We start from the raw sequence: 7,797 nt of genomic DNA on the forward strand, positions 1-7,797 counted from the left end.
GCTTTTTTGTCCTCTCAATAGTCGAGAGAACCGAGTACGGGATCGATTTCCAGTAAAATCTGACTAATTCTGACTAGTCCGGACTCGTACGGGATCGCAACTTTTATTAAAAGTAATCACACGGGTATTTTGTCATTTAGTGCACAGTGGAAATCCGGTATTACTAAGAACTAGGGTTGCCAGACTTTTATCTTTGAAAAATCAGTGCATACATCATGTGTAGCTCGACGAAATTAGGTGTATGGGTGGTTCTTCATCCAAGGTGGGTTAGTGTTGAAAACTAGCGTATTTGAACTGAAACCTTCCATATACCGGCATTTGTGAAAAATTTTAGTAAATACTATAGCTAAATTTTTTTAAACAAATTTGAAAAAATTAAAAAAAAATGTTCCAAATTTGAAAAATTGGCGTACCACCAATTTAACGTCTTTTTTTTAGTTTAAAGCCGTTTTTAATCTAGTAATTGAAATTTCACCCCCTTCCTGTTGACCTATTGTTTTGAAATTTGGTACACAATTTAAGTTATGATGACTATATAATCAATCATTGTAAATCTAAGATGGACGCCGCCACAAATTTTTTTACAAGCTCAATATGGGTATCAAATGAAGGATTTTTACTAAGAGAATGCAGTACACTAAGAAAATGTTCCAAATTCAAGATGGCTGCCACCACGACCCCTCAATATGAATATCAGATGTAAGGGCTTGGCTATCAGAAGACAGTACACGGTTAAATGTTCCAAATCAAAGATCGCCTCCACCCCTAAAATGGCGAATTATATTTTTTTCAAACTCCTCAATATGGGTATCAAATGAAGAATTTTGACTAGTAGCATACAGCACACATGCATATGTATGTATGTATGTGAATGAAACAATGGAGCTCAAAGCACATGAAAAGACGGAAAGAGCTTGTGTGAAATTATGACTTCTGTGAAGTAATGTAGACATTTTTTGTTCACCAACTGCAATATTTAAAAATTTGTGCAAATAAGATTTTTTTTTGTAAATTCAGGACATTAGCGTACTGATTTACGGAATGGGAAATATCAGTACTAGAGTTAAGAAATCAGCACACCCCTTATAGAATCAGTACGTCTGGCAACCCTTGTAATAACGCAATTCGTTTGTTTTTTATTTATTTTAATTTATTCAAAAATTTAAAAACTGTAATGATATTTTATTTTATGCTTTTGGTATTTTAAATTAAACTAAGCTTTCTATGCAGTTTGTTTGAAAACAAACTTTTGAATTATTTTTTCTATCTTCCTTTTTTTCTAAAAACTTTTGTGTATTCTTTATCGATTCACTATGAAAACTCAATCATTGGCGTAACACAAAGCAATAAAGTTCAAACAATCTACTAAAATTTTTAGAAAATCATTAATTTTACTTTTAAAAATTGTGTGCAATTTAAAAAACATTTATAAAAAAATTTACCAATTAAATAGACCGCCTTTGCAAAGATCAGAATAACGTCGTATATACCCAAAATTGGCGAATTTAAATTTAAATAGATAAACAATAATTAATTTTCTACATGCTACAAATTTTCGCATTGAAAAGCTACTAGCTGTACTCACGCCGAAGTTGTTTGTCTGTTTATTTGTTAGTTTTGAGGTGCTTGAAAATAAAAAGTTGTTTTTATTTAAACAAAGTTAAGCGAAAAATAAAAACGTTAAAAATTAGAACTAACAAATTTCCAGATTACCGAGCTCAGTGTAAATACAACTACCTCATCAGATGCTATTTTTTTTGTCAGGGTTAACGGTATTACGAATACGCTTTCATTAAAAAAAAACACAAAGATTAAAAAACCATATATATATGTATGTATTTTACAAAATCATTTCAAAACCAAAAGCAGTGGAGTGGCATGAAATTCAAACTAAACGAAACGCACAAAATTTGCCTTCAAATATTTTTTTTTGTTGAATTTGCCATAAGAATATAAAAAAATTTTAAATACTCTTAAATAACGAAAAAATACGCAACTGTATTTTATGTGTGCGAAAAATGTTTAAAACTAACTAATGAAATAATTCAAAACTTGGGAAATTTTAAGAACTCAATAAAACAGAAATTCACAATGAAAAGAATCCAAACATACATTAAATATTTTCACTTAAAATTGACAGTTAGACAAGGCGTAGAGAACTACCTCAAATTTTGCATGGGAAAACTGAAGTTGAAAAACAAAAAGGTAAAAAAAAAAAACAAAAATATACGGAATATACATAAAAGCCAGTAACAGAGTCACATAATCGCAGTCAAAAAATACCTAAGGAAAACAATTTAACTTTTTTACAATGTAAAATCAAATACGGAGTAAATTTCGAAAACCAAAAGTTAGTAAGCATTTTTAGTAATTAAGATCATTCTTGCAACATTAGGGGTATACTCCAAGTCTTGCAATAGCCTTGAACGGTGCAAACTTTGCAAACTGTACACCGCGCAAGGTGTTTTACAAGACCTACATCTGATTGATTATGGTAGGTCTTTCATGAAAAAGTTAATGGTGATAAGTCATTTTATGCGGTACATACATAAAAAAAAATATTCCGACGAATTGATGACCTTCCTCCTTTTTTCTTTGAAATCGGTTAAAAAGTGTAATTTCCAGTAGGTTACCTTACATAAGAAAGGAATGAATGAAGAAACCTCACAAAAAACCATTTGCGCCCTGTGGGAATGCATCATTTAAGATGCCTTCATTTCTGTGAGGAGATACTCGGCAAGGTGTGTGAGCGCCAAATATTCTTAGTAACTACATACAAACATCCATAAAAGACGTAATGCATTGTTTCTCCTCTTTTAATTGTTCTTTCATATTTTACAGCTTGCAAACCCACAATTGCGCCTTAAGCTGCCTTTACACGGGCCAATTTTCTAGGCGCTTTTTGTCGTGCAACCAAAATTCACCAATTGCAATTCAATCGTAAAATGTAAATGCTTTGGTGCTTTGGTTAGTCGATTTTCCAGAGGACAGAAATCGAATCGTGTCAAGGTTTTTTGTTAGGTACACTACAATATTTTTCGGAAAAATAACTTTGACGTAAACCAATTAAGTACCTAAGTTCACACGTCAATCGGTTCTATTACCACAGGAAAGACAAAAATTTATATCTGGCCAGGGATAAAAACTCTTTAAAAAATTATTATGCTGTTACAAGAACAACTTCAAAACTTTTTTTTTTATACACTGATTTTTTTTTTTTTTTGAAATAAATGCGATTTATGGCGCAATCCAAATTTAAACTATGTATGTATATTTTAGGAATTGGGCTGTAAGTCTTTTATTTTTAATCCACGCTAAACAATATTGTGACGACAGTGAAAGAAAAAAAAATGGGGTTTCCTTTAAAGCAAAAAAATAAAAAATATAAAATAAATAAAAAGTATACCATATTATTCGCTTTATGTGTCGTGCAAGTACAAATATGTGTATTCAATATTGTAAATAGTATGTCCAAGCATTAAACATTAAACAGCATGCACACGTTGTGCCCAGTGTGTATGTGAATTTTTGTATTTTTTTTTTATAAAACATACAAGGTAAAAACATTAGCGAAAAATTTCTTTAAACAGTAAAGCAAAAAGCAACAATTTCACATATGAAAGATATGTATCTTTTTGCAAAAATAATCAATGGAAAGTGTAGCGAAATATTAAAATTAATTATGCAAAAGTTTTGAAAAAATACCATGATCTTAAACTATGGAAAATACATTTATTTCAATCCAATTATAATTTAATTTTAGTTAGTCGTTAATGTCGCAAATCTTTAACCAATTATAATTATAAAATTGCATTACCGCAGTATATTTATTACTACATATTTAAACACATATACATACATACATACACAATTAAATATTGCATACGCATAAGTAAAATAAGCGTACATACACATACATATTATTTGTAATTATTAATCGACAGAAATCTCGAATATAATTACACATCTACACATAATATAATTATTAAATAAATATATAGAATTGTAAATTGATTGTATGAAAAAAATTGGTAGTTGTTTTCTTTGCATATGTACATATAGTGAGCATCAAAAATATGTATACCCTGACGTTTTGACGATTTTATTTTTTTACATTTCTTATACGAAATTTTTCTAATTAAAATATATAAATCATTCAACAGCAAAAACCGTAAAAACCAAATTTTATAATTTCACACAGGCCTCGGGAAAATGCTAGAAAATTTCAGTTTTTTAATTCGATTCCTGCGAAAAATTTTGAGTCTGTAGTTTTGTAGCCCATTAAATTTTAGTTAGGTGCAAGGTTTCAAGTCGCTAAAAATTACCGTTATTTTTGCGACTTTTTTTCTCTTTCGTTATATGAAAATGCGCTCATTGAATGGGGTACAAAACTGCATACCCGAAAATATCGAATTGGAAAAATTGGAAATTTTAATGAAAATTTCTTGGATTTTCCGGAGTTGTGTATGAAATTCAAAAAACAAAAATCTTGTGGTTTTTGTTGCTTTATGAACTATATTTTTATAAAAAATAAGAAAAATTAGCAGGTAAGTGCTCTAAAACTACTTATTAAATTGACGTAATACTATATCCCAAAAAACTTTGTAGACACAAACATAATCTACCAACATTTTTTTTTATTGACTTAACGCATTAAACAGATCGTAAATTCACCACTAATGTTACTAATTAATTTGAAGTTCGGACCTTTATTGATGTTATTCGCACATTTTTTAGTTACTATGTACACGCAAACGAAAAAGGAATCTAAATAGGTAAGGTATCTAAATATTTATGTATGTACACTGCTAAGAAAAACTGAGTACATGGTGGTTTTTCTTTAATATTGACAATGTTTTGCAAGTAAAGCTTTTTTTTTTTGTTTTATAAAAGTATTGTTCATGCTTTAACCAAACTCATATAAATCAAAAAAAAACTTTGACTTATTATTCACGAGTGATCTAACTGTATACCATGATAAAAAATTATGGTAGAACCGCTGAGAGAAATTTTTCAAATTCTTGACGTTTGCAAGCAATTTAATTTTAAAAATTTTACACTAAAACTCACACACACATTCTCATTTTCAATCTCAAACAACAACAACTGTGAACAATTCCTTTTTTTACTCTCAATTTTATATGATTTTAAAATGTTGGCAAACTTCAAAAAAACATCATGGCCGACGAATTGAGAGAACGGTTTTACCTTACTATGTTTTTATCATGCTGTATACCCAAAGATTTTCTAAAAATTGTAAATATCTAAGAAAAATCACCATGTACTCAGTTTTGCTCGGCGATGTAGGTAGGTTTGTCCCTGCTATGAAACACACATATACATAGTACATATTGCACACCGCCTTCAAAAGGAGCACAACTCAAAATTACACGTTTGTCAGAAAATGTGAAAAACTATTTCTTAGCACATGATAATCATATGGGCAAGGGAGAATTTATCTTAGGTTTTTTTTTAACAAACAAAACAAAAATTTGCTCCAACTTTTGCTGAAAATTAAATAAAAGCTCTGTGTACAATTTTAGCGCATATTTCAAAAATATTAAATTTTGAGTTGTGCCTCTTTTGAAGATGGTACGGGGTGCTTTATCGACAAAGGTTGAACAGCTGACTTTAATGAGGGGGCATGTGACACGCACTTAGTACATATCAGTCGTAAATATTTTGAAGTGATCACTCAAATAACAAAAATATATGTATGTATATGTAAAATATTGTCGATTTTAACGTGTGACTTAATGGCACTGTGCAAATACGTTGCCTAAAATTAACACATTGCAATAATTGAATCATTGACATTGGGAACTATTTGGCTATGTATTTTATGTTATCGTCCACTATTATACTGCAAGTACGTACATTAGGGTGGTCTCAAAAAAAGTGAAGTCTGAATTTTAATGGTATCACCCCCTAGGATTGTTCTATAGCGTAAAAAGTATACACCTGCCTTTTTATACCCGAGCGCAATTGTGCACAAGGGTTATATAACTTTGTTCACATAACGGTTGTTTGCATATATGTATGTAGTAATAATAATAGACTTGGCCGAGCTTCTCCTCCGATTTGTGGAGTGCGCCTTGATGTTGTCACACAAAGGGGAGAGACCTAAATTTTTTGCGATGTTGCTTTGACCGGGGCTTGAAACCCAGGCGCTGCGCCGTAAGAGGTAGTACCGTCCGAAAATAATACAGTACAGATATATCAATAAACACGTACAAAGGAAAAGGAACACATGCATTTATAAATAAACACCCACTAGAACCTGAAGAGAGAACTCCCAAATTGAGGCATAAAGGAGTACTCCCTTTGCCATGATCGCGGAGCCATAAACGAGATTTATCAGTTTTGGTGTCCATTATTGTTCGCTTATGAGCAAAGAGCGATGTCTCCCAAAGCTAACAAAAAAATAATGCTCCATGAGACATGATTTAAAATAATAAATGAGATTTTTCGGTTTTGTACTCCATTAATACTCAGTTCGGAGCAATCAAAGAGATCTTTCTAAGTTACTAACAAAAGACTTCTCCTTTTGACATTTCTTCGAAGCAATAAGAGAGATCTCTCGCTTTTTTACTCCATTATAACTCATTTGGGAGCAAAAAGCGATGTCTCCTAAAGTGATACATCCAGGAGTATTACCTTTACTTTATATGGGAGCAATACACACTTCAATGTTAAGAAAGTTTTGTGATTTTGAATAATTTATCAAATAAAAACAAACAAAATAGTAAGAGTACTCATATTCGCGCAAGTTTCATATTTGGGCAATTGGGCAACTTTGCGCCACGTGTTTCATGAGGACAATTTTATATTTTACACAATTTCTGACATTAAATTATTTGACTATACTTAATTTATAAAGTTGAACAATTGAAACTCAAATTTGAGTAAATATTTTAGTCTTACCGCAATTATTTCGAAAAAGCGTTGAGCACAAACCAAAATGAATCTAAACAAAATAGCTGATTGAGGGTTGCACAGCACGCTGCGCAAAGTTGCGCTCCAAAATTGCCGCGCAAAGTTTCCCTTTTTGTGCAAATGGCTTTCCATACAAATTTTGACATTTCATTTGCGAGGGTTTAAAATTGCACAGTTTGCCCAGTTTGCGAGAGTTTTGCGCTTTTAAATGAGTACCCTTAGTATAAAATAAATCTTAAAGGGATTTAATGAAAGCACGCGTCTATACAAATTAACAGACGGCATAAATTTAAATACATACATCTTTCGGTACGTATTGCAATATTTAATCAACATATTGCGTATTATTTCCGAAAGCAAAATATTTTTCAGATTGTCCAACTTCTATATGAAAACGAGGTTTAAAATGTCGATATCCTTATGTTGGAAATGTATGTGTATGTCCATGTACGTATATGTGTTTCACCGTTTTGCCAATCTTTTATGAATTTGTGAATATATATTTATGTATGTATGTATGTACATATATGATTAACCTGCGGAAAATAAAATAAACGAGTTATTCAAAAATGCACGTTTAATATTAATGTAGTCTCACTACTAAATCTGTGAGGGGTATTTTTAAGAATATGAACGTTTTTTTATTAGACTGTTAGGAGGTTTCCGGAATGACATTAATCGGAGTATTCCCTTAATACTCATTTGGGAGAAATTATGGATCTTGTTCTGTGTACCCTCTTTTATTGTTTCTTTGGGAAGCTTGTGGGAGATTATTCTGAGCGTACTCTGCATGCATTCCCTGATTGCTTGTTTCGGAGGTCAAAGGGATTACTCGCCCTCCTAGGACATCCCGTGTTAAAG

Source organism: Rhagoletis pomonella, unplaced genomic scaffold (genome assembly GCF_013731165.1).
Source record: "Rhagoletis pomonella isolate Grant_MI unplaced genomic scaffold, Rhpom_1.0 Rhpom_scaffold_00008, whole genome shotgun sequence".
NCBI classification, from domain to species: Eukaryota; Metazoa; Arthropoda; class Insecta; order Diptera; family Tephritidae; genus Rhagoletis; species Rhagoletis pomonella.